General features: G+C 46.2%; 1 long non-coding RNA gene across 7 annotated transcripts in view; it reads right to left on the bottom strand.

Moving 5' to 3' along the window:
* LOC135251312 (uncharacterized) overlaps nucleotides 1-15,659 on the bottom strand; it is a 71,211-nt gene that overhangs the window by 21,893 nt on the left and 33,659 nt on the right. For all 7 annotated transcript variants that reach the window (XR_010329120.1, XR_010329122.1, XR_010329119.1 and 4 more), the window contains one exon: nucleotides 8,011-8,218. This is a non-coding gene — a long non-coding RNA (uncharacterized LOC135251312). The remainder of the gene's footprint in view (nucleotides 1-8,010; nucleotides 8,219-15,659) is intronic.

The following is a 15,659-nucleotide window of genomic DNA, read 5'->3' as shown; positions in this document are numbered from 1 at the left end:
GCCCAGTCCCCTATGCATCGTAATACACTACTGCCGTAGCTCTGATGACAAGGACACCCTCTACCCTATAACACGGCCAAAAGTAGGTAAACATGCTTAGACACACCTATAAACCTGCACAGGTCGCTCACAGCCTAGACACCACATAACATGCCAGGTGTCCACTCATAGCCTACAGACACCACTATAAACCTGCACAGTGTTCACTCTAGCCTACAGACCCACCTATAACCTGCACAGTGTCCGCTCATACCCTCGACACACCTATAAACCTGCACAGTGTTCACCATAGCCTACAGACACCACCTATAAACCTGCACAGGTGTTCACCATAGCCTACAGACACCACCTATAAACCTGCACAGGTGTTCACTCATAGCCTACAGACACCACCTATAAACCTGCACAGGTGTTCACTCATAGCCTACAGACACCACCTATAAACCTGCACAGGTGTTCACTCATAGCCTACAGACACCACCTATAAACCTGCACAGGTGTTCGCTCTTAGCCTACAGACACCACCTATAAACCTGCACAGGTGTTCGCTCATAGCCTACAGACACCACCTATAAACCTGCACAGGTGTTCGCTCTTAGCCTACAGACACCACCTATAAACCTGCACAGGTGTTCGCTCTTAGCCTACAGACACCACCTATAAACCTGCACAGGTGTTCGCTCACAGCCTACAGACACCACCTATAAACCTGCACAGGTGTTCGCTCATAGCCTACAGACACCACCTATAAACCTGCACAGGTGTCGCATAGCTACAGACACACCTTAACTGCAGTGTTCACTCATAGCCTACAGACACCACCTATAAACCTGCACAGGTGTTCGCTCATAGCCTACAGACACCACCTATAAACCTGCACAGGTGTTCGCTCTTAGCCTACAGACACCACCTATAAACCTGCACAGGTGTTCGCTCTTAGCCTACAGACGGTGGTCTCGACTGCGACCGGCCCGGTTTTTTGGAAAATGACCTTCAGAGCGATGCAGAGTTCAGGTGGACGCTCCCAAAGTCCACGCCGAGTGCGTCTTTCCCAGGGCTCCCCCCCCCCGCTGCGTACGGAGGCCCCCCGCGGTGGCCCGAACGAGGAGCCCGTAAACAAAATGGGCGAACTCGTAAATCCAGCAGGTCCCAGGAACAAAACCGTCCCATCAAACCACTTTACAACACAGCGCGGGCATTAAGCGCACACCGCTAGCCGCGGCTACACAAGTAACAGAGTGCACGACGCTAACCTGGCAACAGCGGCCATAACTATACAGGGAAAAGCTTAATTAACGCAGAGCAAGATCTATAATAGAATCTCCGCTAACGCTCGTCCAGAGGAGAAGCAGGAAGTGACTGAATCAGCGACGCTGTGAGAATAAGCAACAACGCTCACAAACATATCCGCACATGCAGTCAAGCAGACTCCTTTATTAACCCTTTGAAGAGCAGGGTTTTTTTTTTTTGGAATTCTTTTTTTCTTCAAGATTCTAAGTCCGTGTTCTAGAACCGCACTGCTTTGAATCACCAGTAGTGACTGTAGTAACATCTGCATTAGAATGTTCAGTTAACTTTTAATCACATTATTTTGTTGTCTTACACCTCAAAGGAATATTTCACTTTGGTAATACACAAGCAATGGTGTGGAGCTTATCCCCACTGTATTTGCGTAGCGTGAATACCGAAATTAACGTTTTTTTTATTGGACAGAACAAAAACGCGTGATCGTGTTAAAAACAAAGCGAAACGTCCCTTTAAAGGGTCAATTGGGGCGCTAAGATTTCGGAGAAGCTCAGGGTGAGGGACTGAGCGCCCGCACACACACAGCGCTGAAACACTCAAACACACAACGGAGAGACCTAATGAAAGATAACGAGAGCAGGCAGGGGCAGACGCCGCTCTAGAACAACACATTTCATCATAACGACTGTAAATTATTTAATGTGGAAACTGTGACAAAAAAATGAATTAAAAAATTTTGGAGAGAAGAGAAGGGTGTGAGAGAGAAAAGCCAGCGTTAGCTTTGGAACGTTTCCATCTGTCCATTAGGAAGAGCCGCCTAGCCATTCAGTCAATTAAACCAATTAGAAACGCAAACCTGGTCAGGCCATGAGCTCATCCGCACACGCACACTCACACACTCACTCACTCACTCACATGCACACACTCACATACACACACACACCCACTCACATGCACACACACACACGCACACGCACACACACTCACTCACATGCACACGCACACTCACACACACACTCACTTACATGGACACATACACACACACACACTCACACACACTCACTCACATGGACACACACACTCACTCACTCCACCACATGACACCACAAACACTCACAGCAACACTCACTCCTGCACACACTCCACTCCAACCACACACATGCACAGCACTGCACACCTCCCCCACATGGACTACACCACACACACTGCACTCCTCCAGGACCACACACACACACACTCCCCTCACATGGACTAGCACACACTCAAACACTCACCGCTCACATGCACAACTCTACAGACACACACACACACATGCAGACACACACACACACACGCTACTACATTACACTGGTTTCCAAAAATGAGACACTGCACAGAAAACTCCAGGACTGGAGTTAAACCTGCACAGACACTGCGGCCCTCCAGGACTGGAGTTAAACCTGCAGACACTGCAGCCCTCCAGGACTGGAGTAAACCAGCAGACACTGTGGACCTTTAGGCACCTGACCCATGTCAAACAATTCCCTTTCGGCAAATAAAATCATCGCATTTTACAGAATTTCCTTCAGCGTTAAGCTCCGCAAGAGCAGTTCACAAGGACAGCCAATGATAAAAATGTCCTTTCAATAATGCAACACTCCAGCTAATTTAATTCAGAGGAGCTGGTCCCTTTAGAACTTGCAGAACAGCAGCAATTAGATTTTATTCATGAGTATTTATTCACAGGAACCTGTTGTGAATGGAGTGCTTTTAGCTCATTTGCCGTAAGTGCATGATGTTCTTATGCACTCATTTAACATTTTCATAGAAATGAAACCGTTAAACCCAATACACCCTGACTATCGGTGTACCGGATGATGACGCTCATGGGCTAGCCTTGCTAGCTCAATGCAACGCGGGTCAGCTAGCTTTCAATGCCAGGACACCTCCATTGTGAACGCGTTCCGGCAAATCCACTGTGACATCATAATGGCAGCAGCTTCGGATTCCTTTCTCCTTCCCTACCACAGATTTACACAAGGGACACAAAAGAAGGTTAAACAACGAGAGCGGACCGTGCAGCCCCATCGAAGCAGGATGGCTAGCCTCCAGCGCCGTGTCAGGCTAAGCTTGAACACCCAAAGGGGGCGTGTGTGCTTCTATGGTGAAGTATCCTGAACCAGTTTAAAATACGTCCAGCTAATATCCAGCAATATTCCTTTCTGACCTGAGGGGCACGACACTGATCCTCTTTTGTTATTTCATTTATTTATTAATTTATTTTTACACACACAGACATGCATGCATGCACACACGCACACACACAAACAAACACACACACAAATCTACATCACAGATACTGTGAAAAGACCTCTCTTCTCATTCGCAAAGAAAACAGACAAAAGCGAACAGACCCTGCGCACAGCGAAGCAGTTATCACAGAACTTTATCGTTTTTGAAAATTTTGTATTTTTATTTTTTCTAAGTGCCTTAATTTACAAATTTCTTGGCCAGGGTGGGGGTCGTATATATTACCAGCTTTATTTAAAAATGTCTGGGCCCCCTGAAGGTAGTGCGGGGGTGGGGGTGGGGGGGGGTATAGTCTACAAATACACCCCCTTTATTATTTGCGCATAGATCACGGGGCCTTATTGAAAGTCGGGCCAGTGAGACATTTCTGCTGGGTTGCTATGTCGCCCGCCTGCAGCCCCCCTGCCCGCCCCCGTCCCTGCCCCCCCGCACCCCCCCGCGTGTTTAAATGAGCTCTCTTTCAGGCTTCAGTCAGAATGGGCTGTGTCTGGCTGTCTCCCACCCGGGGCTCCAGCACAGAGACGCCCCTCCCGACCCACCAAAAACAACTGCACCCATACCCCCCCCCCGCCCCGCCCCGCCCCCTCCCCACACACACACACACCCATACCCCCAACACCACAAGGCCAAGTGTCTCTGGCACGTCTGACAATCGCGTGACATCACACACACACACACACACACACACACACACACACACACACACACACACACACACACACACACACACACACACACACACACACACACACACACACACACACACACACGGACGGACGGACGGACGGATGGATGGACAAACAGAAAGACATGCCACGCAGAACTTATGAAGGGTGAGTGTACTGAATGGGGGTGGGGGGGTGTACTGAATGGGGGTGGCGGGGGGTGTACTGAATGTGGGGGGGTGTACTGAATGGGTACACAGGATCCTGTATATATCAGCACTGTGACTGGACCCTGGGAGCCTAAGCCAGTGTTTGGCGTGGCGCTGGGCGTGGGAAAATGAGGAGTCCTTTTTTCACCACTGCCCCCCCCCTCGCTCCCTCACTCCCTCCCTCCCTCCCTCCCCCCCTCGCTCCCTCCCTCCCTCCCACGCTCCCTCGCTCAGCCCCTCCCTCCCCGCCACGCTCCCTCCCTCGCGCCCTCCCTCCCTCGTTCGCCCCCTCGCTCCCTCCCTCCCTCCTCCCTCCCTCGCCCCCTCACTCCCTCCCTCCCTCCGCCTCCCCCCCCCCCCATTCAGCCACTGGCCGGCCGGCCGGCCTCTTAGACAGACCGTCCACTTCATAAACACACCTCATTATACAGAGAGAGAGAGAGGGAGGGAGAGAGGGAAAGTGTGAGAGGGAGAGAGGGTGAGTGAGAGTGTGAGAGGGAGGGAGAGAGAGGGAAAGTGTGAGAGGGAGAGAGAGGGATAGGGAGAGTGAGAGTGTGAGTGGGAGGGAGAGAGAGGGAAAGAGGGAGAGTGTGAGAGGGAGAGAGGGAGATGGAGAGAGAGAGGGAGTGAGATGAAAAATAAAAAAGAGTCTTGCCACTGCCTCGCCCTCCAAACCCAAAATAATATCAATATCGGTAAAGGATGACATCATTTCATGATACCAAGGCAAACATAAAAACTGCTGGCACTTTCAAATATGTACTGCGACGTGTACATTTTTTTTTTTAAAACACTGCCGTTTTAGAATAATAATTACATCGTAGAAAGTCCATACGTTCACAGATATATTTGTGGTACACGTAAAGCAATACAGGACACGGAGACAACGCAACGTCGCGTCTCTCCCGCGAGAACGAAACCGTGCCCTCGCGTCTCTCCCGCGAAAACGAAACATCCGCGCCTGGATTTCATCTCCGCGTTCCGACATACCGGCCTTTTACCGTTTCCTCTCAATGCCAGGGGGACGGGGCCGCAATTTATGCCAAAACACACTGACGTTTCCCGCATGGTGCCCCTACAAACTCCCCCCTCCACCCTCCCCCCCTATTCACTGAATCCATTTAAAGAGATTTATCTGTAGCCATCAAGCCGCATAATGCAGTGGACATAATTTAAAGAGCAACTTTTACCAACAGCCCTTCTCCACGTTTAGCGCATACTGATCTGACGGGCCTGAAAAACTGCAGGCAAGCCACTGCTTTTCTGACCTATAATAATAATAATAATAATCTGACAAACTACTACTACTACTACTACTACTACTACTATAATAATAATAATAATAAAATAATAATAATAATAGGAAACGAGAGCATTTCAACATGCTTGGAATTTTTCAAATACATTTTTATTTTTCATTCAAATTCATATCAGCACTTTCATCACAAACTAAATTTGAATTCAAAACGGTTTCCTCAAAACTCCAAAATGCGTTGATAACTATACGCACCTGACAAATCAAAACATAAAATTGGAAAATATAATACGAAGAAAGCAGAGTGTTTATTCATTAAAGACTGTATATGTGTTGCTACAGGTGTGTCAACAGACACTGAACATCTTCTTCAAATGTTAAACAGCCTGGCTGACTGGATACTAAGGCCATGAATTAGAGTTTGAAGTAAAGCTCTCTCTGTTGGGAGGGGGGGGGGGGGTTTGGTATGTACCCCCACCCTCCCCAAGCCTCAGCCATCTTCAGTGACAGAAGGCCAAGGCCAGAACCTCGATTTAAAACGGTCTGAATTCAACACTCGGCTCTTTAGCTTTCTCTCGCTAGCAATCGCCATTCAATCACTTCTACCTTTTAATCAGTATCAATCACCTGTGTTTGTTTGTGAAGGAAGAAAAGAAAAAAAAAAGTTTACTTTTTTTTCCTCACAAAAACAGCCTGGAAATTTCATTGTGCAGATCACACAGCCCACACTTACGAAAGATTTTGGATCCAGGTCTTTTAAGGTCTTTTCTTTTTTCAGAGGGTACCAACAGAGTATCGAAGAGGCAAAAGTCACACAAGCAAAGTCTACCCAGTGGGCAAAATGGAAGTGGCATTGAACTCTGTCTTTAAACTGTGAACCCAGGCAGACTCCATAGTGAACAAAGACTGGATGGTGTGAGCTTCACTGAAGTCTTTGGGGGGGGCCTGTGATTCTGAGGGACTGCATCACCCTTTCCATGAGTACATTCTACACACAGTGCCCCCCCACCCCTCCCCTTCCATCACTACCTACCAAAACACACTGAGACTCTGTGCAAACTGCATCAGACCTTTTAAAAAGAGGGAAAGAGAGAGAGAGAGAGAGAGACGCAGAGAAAAAAAACAAGACAGGAAGACTGGATCCCCAACGATGAGAGAGCCGGCCCGGGTTTTCCACCCCGCCCAGGACAGCCGTGCCCCAGAAGACCCGGGAGCATCGGGCGCTAGGCCTGATAATCCCGCTGTTTGTGGAACACGGGCGAACAAACACCCGACTTACGCAGAATGAATTAAAATAAATCAATGGGAGGATCTCGCCACAAAGAAAGGCTCCAAGGAGGCCCGTCGGATCGGAATCGCTGCTGAGATCACCGCTCACTGTGGTCTCTGTGCTCGTACTGCTTTGGGTGGGAGTCAACAACAACAACAACAAAAAAATACGGTGCGATAAAGTTAACGACCATGAGCACTCCACGGAATGTTCTGAAGTCATCACTGACGGGATAGAGGAACGAGAGAGAGGTGCGACAAAATATCTGCACTTTTACCAAAAAATTTGACATGAGACGGGGGGGGGGGGGGCACTCCATGTGCAACAGGCGGACTTGCAGGCGTGCCATCGACCAGCAGTAGGCGGTAGTGAGCGAAACGACGCTGCCACCCTGAACTGCAGAAACCCTTCCATTTCTGGGCGGTTCTAGAGGCAACTGTGCTTCTCCCCACAGGGCTGACAAGCCACAGTCCGCTCTGGAATGGCCCAGATTCAACACCAGACCACGACGGCCATCCATGCACTTAGAACAGTGCCTTAACAAGATCAACTACCCCGCAGCCATACAATAAAAAATAAAATGCATTTTAAAAATCACAAGTGCAATGCTTGACCCTAATGGATAGGTGCCCTATCCAATAGGTTTCCCACAATAGAAGAATTAAACAAGGAAAGTTTGACTTCATTTGTTAGCCGAACTAAGGACACATCGTCTGGACGGAAAGGAAGCCAAATAAAAGATGGCCACCTCTTTGTCCAAACAATTTATCCTTAGCTTGGCTAACAAATGAGGTCAAACTTTCATCCTGGAAGGAGGATAAGGCCAGACTTAATTCTTCTATCATGGTCAACCAATCAGATAGGCCATCTACACATGACCCTTTATTTAATGCTCATTCTGCAGCTGTGGATCTCAATAGTGGAACCGTGCCGGAGGTGCACTGTGATGTCATAATCGGAGAGGGAGAAGCAAGCGTGATGTTCTGCGCTCTCATTGGCTGTGGGAATTCACACTTCCTGCCTGCACCCACTCTTATAATGCCCCCACAAAACTGCAGGTGTGAACTCAGCCCTCACCTGCAAAGACGGACCTGCAGGTGTTCCAGGTGGACTGGCTGCCAGGTGCTCCCTCACCTGCGGAGGTGCAGTGACTGCCTTTTTCCAGAGCGGGGGGAGTCACTGACAGTCCAGGTACCCTGCACCACCTGCTCTAACTTCCGTCTCTGATGTGGGCGATTCCTGGGCCAGTTCAACCTCCTCATCCCTGTCTCCACCGACCCACTTCCTGTAATGCAAACAGAATGGGGGAAAAAAAGAGGATTAAAAAACACAGTTCAAGTAGACCAGGCTCTGAATCACATGATCATTCTCTCCACCGGAAGTAAGCTTCATAAGCGTCATCAATGCATGATGAAAACCAACACAACTATCCCAGAAAGCCCCTCCTCATCAGCAAAACAATGTTACACGCAAATGCACCTGATGGATCTACACGAACTCTAGAACTTTTCCGGGTAACCGCCAACAAAAACGAACATTCCATCGTCTTCAAACGCACACGCCATGTGCTTCGTAATGTTGGCACTGGTTTAAATAGCACACGCAAAACCGATTCGATTGGCAGGACTGCTCAACGTAGTACACATGTTGTTTGGAAACCACATTTCACAATATGTCATTAACAGATTGTGAAAAAAACCGCGGCTGTTCAGCAAATAAGACTAAATTAAAATAATCAGGTAACATTACTTTTGTTAGTATTTTCAGCGGTCGGCTTTATTTTTTAAACATAACGAACAATAGGCTATTCAAAAAAAGTTATTGTTTTGGAACAAATTCAGTAATTCTAACATATTTAGCCAATCAAAAGTTCAATCAAACCCTCAAGACATGTCCTTCCGGTTATTCAGACGATTGTAAGCTATATCCTGTACATTTATCAAATCCTTTGAACCTCAGATTTTCCTAAACATTGGTCATCAAAATACATCTGCATATAGGCTATTTAACAGGCTTGAACTCACTGTCAAAATTAACTCTGAATGCTTAAAATAAATATTTATTTTTAATGACTAATAAACTGCCATCATAACCTTTAGAATGGACTCTGGGTATAAACATTTCTCCAAAGTGGTTGTTTTATCCGTACGCTAAAATACAGCAGTTTCTTTGAGACAGATTCTTTTCAGTACATTGAAAAGATTTACTATTAAGAAAGTAGTTTAAATGTGATTCAAATATAAATATCATGGTTATTACAAAGCTTGTTGGATTTTCTGGGTGCCGTCGCGGCTTCACAGAATGAAAACCTAACCGCAAAATAACTTATACAGAAATGTACAGAACTGAACTGCTAAAGGGAAAGCAATCAAATTCGCACATAGACCGAGGTCATTTAACACCAACAATATACCCCATTCGGTAACATGCGTTGTTGTCAGAAACTTAGTGTGATTTTTTAAAAATCAGCTTGTCTGTAACAAAATAGGTTGAGTGTTCGGCTATTACTTGCAGAAAGAATCGCGTAGGCTTACATTGGACTGCACAATATGTTCATCAAGATGTTTTTTATTTTTCTTTTTTGAAAGCTTGGCCTATTTGCATTTTTATTTAGAATCCAGACGTATTTGCTGCTTTCGTGATGAAAGAAATCTTTAAATCTCTGATTATTCATTTTTTTAAATAAAATGATGGCCCAAAATTATAGAACACAAAATAATACCATTTTACAAACAGGCTAAACAAAAGGAAAATATGCAGCAGCATATGCAGTCGATTTCAGCTACCGGTACGTGCTTTTTAAGCAAGATTTTTAATAGGCCTACATGACACACCGTTATCCCCTTCCATTAAGTGGAAGACACAATACTCCTTATATAATATAGGCTAATATTTTCGCATATATACGACAAAACGGACTACATTCATTTTGTAACAATAAAAAATAACAATAGCATACAGACACTACTGCTTGGCGAAACCTATACGACACAACGGCCGCAGTTCTTAAGGGATCTAGGCTATTAATGACATTCAAAATGCCTGATTTTTTCAATACAAGTAGGCCCGTTATTAGTGACGAGACGTAGCCGGCAACAAATGTATGTTTCATAATCAAGTATTATTTTAGTAGACACAGCACAGAGTAAGAAAGTTGGTGTTTATATAGATAGAAAATATTTTTATTTTTACAAAGAAATTCTGTCCGAAATAACTGCAACTGTTAACTGTAACCGATGCTATCTCCAGGCCTGTCTAGCATACACTAAATTTGTTTAGCTGTCGTAAACAGTCAGCAGTCCGTTTCATTTCAGTAAATATAGGCCTAATGTTATTTCACCACAAAAAAATCAAAAGACTTTTGTCGAAAACATGCTCTTTAAAGCAGAATGCAACCACTTAATTACAAATAACAGATGTAGTTGGCAGAGCTAAAAACAAAATTAAATTAAATAAACGCAGACATTATATCCAGGAAAATTGTCGAAACAAATGCACTTGTTTTCAACAATTTAAGCTGCCTATTCGGATAACTGAACGGCAGGCAAAGCAACCAAACATGAAAACAAATGTGTAGGTTAAAAATGTGTTTTGTTTCGTTTTTTTTTTTGCTTTAAATTCTCGACTGAAAAATCCCGCACTATAACAGCATTATTCGGTCGCTTTGTTGGAAGCACTCTCCCTTTCCAGACTGATGTTTGTAGAGTTAACAGGCCACCATTAACGCTCTTTCGCAAACACTGCGTTCTATATAAAATCACACTTCTCTCGCTGCGACAATATAAAAGCACTAATAGACGGGCTACATACCACGCGGGTTAAACCACATTCCCGCGCATCACGCTCTCATTCTTTTATTTCTGTGCACGGGTCAGAGGCGGTTGCTAAGCTACCAACGTGAGGACTACACAAGCTCGGGGAAAAAATAAATATCTAGGTATTCACGTTTTTGCAACGTTATTATTAGCAGCATGAATTTCGTATACTACAGACTATGGTATGTAAAACAATATATCCGTGGCCTGGTTCGCGTGCCACAGGCTTAAATCCGGATCGCATTAACAGGGTGACGGAAAATCTAAATAATAATAACAATGACTCGTTTCAATATTGTTGGGCCCAGTTCGCCGAAAAAAGTGAAACTATTTGTCCGATTTATTTTCATAATCATCATTTAGTTTGCGCCGTTGCCAGGGACAGTTCATTCTGAGCAGTCCTGTAGGCGCGTGCACTGCTGAAGAGGGACCGCGAGACGCTCGATGCTCTGCAAGCACAGAGGACAATCCACGAGGCCCGGCGACCTCGGGGCCAATGTCACAATTCAAGCGAACAATAATACAGTTGAGAAATGTAGAAATACCGAATACACCTAATATAGCCTACTCATTTCCAAATAATAATTTGCACAAAATGGAAAAAAATAAATAATAATAATAAAAGTGGCTTCATGTTTAAGACCATGTTTTTGTAAGATGCTGTTTTGTACCCCATACAAAACCCCCTGCCCCCACCATCCCATCCCATCCCACCCCACCCCCTGCAAGGGCCCCTGCCTGGCCCCCTTTGGAAAGCCATGGGCTTGACTGTTTGCGCATATATAATGCCGTCTCAAGCGGCATAAGCATCCATTGGCTGCCATTAGACTTGGGGTAACCGAGAACTTCAGGCTATTGTGCTCCTTTCTGTCAACTGCAAGGAGACCAGACTCATTCTTCCACGCCAGGCCTGTCACTCCTTAAATGTGAGGAAGCCAGCTGAAGCAGGGGCGGCCGCCTCCGCTCTTTTGTCTTGGTACTCGCACAACAATCATGCATTCCAGCAGTGACTGAAACTAAAGAGAGAGAAAAAAAATATCACAAAAGACAAAAAAGAATAGAAAAAAATGTCAAGAGAAGATGAGGGGGGGGGTGGGGGTGAGGGGAGAAGAGTCTGAATTCTGACATTGAAAGGGAGCACTGCAAGGAATGTGACTGAAGCTAATTTGTCTGTTTAGTTATCAGAGCTGAGATTGAGCAGGAGGAGAAATGGGGGCTTGAACTGTTTTCGCCAAACACCAAAGGCAACACACCTGACAATCCGGGACCAGTCTGTGCACTCGGTGTGCCTGAGGTGCGATGCCAAGTCACCTGCACATTCACATCAGCCTCTATTCATTTCAGCCAATGCTGCCGTACAGAGCAAATCACACACGTGCACACAAAGAGGTCAGAAACGTAGAGCAGCGACCATCACCGCCACAGCCAAACGTAAGCACTCATTCTGCACCTACAACAAAGCACCTGTGAGTCTCACCTGTGCGCACAAGCGGAAGCTCGAAGATGTCACGCTACGAAAAGCATCGCGATTATCAGCGTGTGATGAGAAATAAAAGGGAGGGGCACTGCACAGGCATGCGGTATCGCCAGGGAAACGGTAGAATGCCTGTCCGTAGAAAAGAGTGTCTGTCCCGCGGAACGCGGAACCTCGCAGGAAAGATTCCGAGCCGTCGGCATGGCGCCAGAGAACCTTGGGCCCATCACAGGCCCGACTGGAATCCATGGCAACGGAACCACGTGCTTCAGCTTCCGCGTGTGGTCCGGAGGTTGCCTTTGCAAGCGTCCCAGTGTCTTCTGTTTTGGCGCAGGTGAACAGGAAGTGTTTACAGGGCAGGTGACCTCTCTGCCCGACTGCTATCGTATCCTAGTTTTATGTTCTTTTCTTTTTTTCCATAATAATAAAAAAAAAAAGATTATGTTAGAGATTTGTACCATATATGATCTGCAGAAAGGAGGTGGAATACTGTGTTTTGATTGAAGAGAGTGCTGGAAATATGATGAAATGATCATAAGCTTAAAACACATTTCTTTTTTTATGAAAAAATTTTCCAACAGGTTTTTTGGCAGCTCAGCCAATTGCAGTGGAGAGACAAAGAGGAAAAGCAAACAGAGTTCGGTCTGAATCGAGGCCTACAGCTCCAGCTAGCATTTCTCACAGGGTTGGCAGTAACAGCACAGCGGCCTCAGTCTGGGGTACAACCCCCGCACCCTAACATCCACACCATCACAAGCCCAACACCGTCCAGGAGAGAGCAGGCATTCAACCTGCAGGCCCTCAAAGCACCCCCCCCAGGAAATTTTACCTGAGAGAGAAAAATGTAAAAGTACTGAAGCACATTGCAGCACGACTGGATTTTAGTCCTTACTTCCTTACTGGGATTCTTAACTCCTACTAATAATTCTTTTTTTTTTTTTCTACAGATGTAAGAGTAATGGCTGTTGTTTCTGGCCTCCCTTGTGCATGACTCAGTTGCTCTACGTCACTAAAGAAGCACACCCGAGCTAGGATGACCAATAGCCCTTCTCTCCCCTTATCTGGCAGATCCCCAGGCACTCGACGGTGGTACTTGTACGACCGTAAGTGTACCCGCCTTTCGTTCTCACGCTTTTCCTGCCCGCCAAACGGAACGTACTCTTGCACGTCACTTCAGGTTGAAGGCGTCGGTCTGCTGAACAGCTGAACTGCAACATGCAAGCAGAGACACTCGTTCAAAGAGGCACAGGAGACACGTAGAAGCCTCTGTTTTACTTACCTTCGTAAACTACTGCGGGCACGTAAGGCACAACCTTTACACACGACTCACCTGTACGGAACACCGTGATTGGAAATGATCTGTACTACCGCCCGTCCGTATCATAACTGTGGGAATTACCCAGTAAAAACCTGCAGCTTCGAGTCTACTCTGACTGGGTGTACGTCCACACTGAGAACACCGGCCCCCTCTCGGGCCCCTGGAAACTCTGTCGGGGTTAAACGAACACGGAGCTTGCTGCTAATAACAGATGCAGGCTGTTACGGAGAGAGTTAATTTATTTAGGAAGACGACTGAGAAAAACACGTAGTCACTCGTCCTGAATGCCTGTTTGGAATCGCCGTTTCGGAGATTGATTGCCTTTGGCTGAGAGAAGGCGGGAGAAGGTGAAGCCGTAATGGTGGCTGGCCTGCCGTGCAGCCCACTGTACCAAGACTGAGTAAACCAGCTGAAAGAGAGCTCCACGGTCTCGCCTGAGAGTCTATACCCTGCTTAGCACACGCCGCCAAGTACAAACGTAATATTGTGCATTCGAATCTCGTCCAGCCAGGCTCAGGTTCAAGTCCAATGTGGCAACTGCTACAGTTCTCCTAAACAGGTACTTAACTTAGACTTAATTTAAGATCACGGAGCATGAATGGTTCATACATGGAAAAATAACCATTGCTATTTGCCCTTCAGTGAACCACATTTGTTGCCAATGTATCTATATGATGTACACTGCACAGCCAGTTCTGGTGAAGAGCCAAAACAATTGGCATAATCGTCTCTGTAGTATTTAGACAGCCATGTCAACACACCGGAAATCCAGTGCGAACAACAAGAAAACACAAACCACAAACCCAGTGTAGAGCCGTAACAGATCAGATAAATCCGTATAATCCATTCAGATTTGATCAACAAACTCTTTGGTCAGATATTTAAGAAAGTCGCGCTTTTAAAAAAAAAAAAAAAAAAAAACATATACATTTCAGTCATGTCCATAATCACTAAACTTGTAGGAATATGTATGAACTGGAAAAAATAATAATAATAAAAGAGAGAGAAACATAACTTGAATTCCGTTCTCAAAGCCAGGACAAATTGGCACAGGGGTAGCACAGAACGGCCGCCCGTGGCGGGAACATAACATCACCTGTTTTGTCAAAATGGACAGGGCGCTTGTAGAGAGCTTCGCCCCGAGGTGACAGAGACACACTGGCGGGACCGCGGCCGGGGAAGCGGCTTCCGGGCGGAGACGCCCGAAATCGACCGGAGAAAACGCGATCCGTTTAAAAATCGACCCCCCTCCCCCCACCACCACCACCACCAAAAGGAGCCTGGGAAATCAGGGGACAGGCGCCAACATCCCCCCCACACGATGCTTCCAAAACAGGGGTACCTAACCACACGCTGGGCTGTGAACCCACTACCCAGGTCCAGCCAGCAGATGTAGAGCAGACCTCCAATTAACTTATTGCAGGTACAGTGGGCGGGTCTTATCGTGTGTCTGTTCACCCTGTTTTTACCCAGGGGTCCCTGACTTATGACGATTTGATGCCAGTAAGTAAATAGAAGTCCATAAATCAAGTCCTGTTCCAGTGAACAACTTAACCCTTTAAAGGTGTCCAATAGACCACAAATTAGAATGTGATTAGAATGTTCCTAACTGAACATTCTGATGCTGATGTCACAGTCACCATTGGTAGTTGAAAGCAATGGATTTCTACAACACTGCCTTAGAATTCTGACAAAAAAAATACATTTCAAAAGAACATACTCTTCAAAGAGATTAAGATGGTTATAGTCATCCATTGTCTTATTGTAATTAATAATTGTTTGTACCTGTCCAGGAAAGCCAGAAAGCCAATCAAACGTGACACTCCATGTTCAATTCCATTTTGCAGCCTACAGTTTCCCATCCCAGCGATGCTATTGGTATTTTAAATGCTTCTGAAGTTCGTGAGGAGTTTTCTGGCATCGCCGGTTACTGCAGGCCAGTCCGGCGAGCGTTCTCCGAGTCACTGCTGGCGAAAGAGGTCCATTTACAAACGTGAAGCTTCTAGAGTTCCGTCCGGCCGTCTGTCCGCGTAAAAGCTAACTGAGATGGGCACGACGGTAAAAATGCCAGTCCCCGTGGAAACCATACGACGCAGTCCACAGGGTAGCCAAACTCTCA

Source organism: Anguilla rostrata, chromosome 3 (genome assembly GCF_018555375.3).
Source record: "Anguilla rostrata isolate EN2019 chromosome 3, ASM1855537v3, whole genome shotgun sequence".
Taxonomy (NCBI): Eukaryota; Metazoa; Chordata; class Actinopteri; order Anguilliformes; family Anguillidae; genus Anguilla; species Anguilla rostrata.
This window is presented reverse-complemented; position numbering and strand designations above follow the sequence as displayed.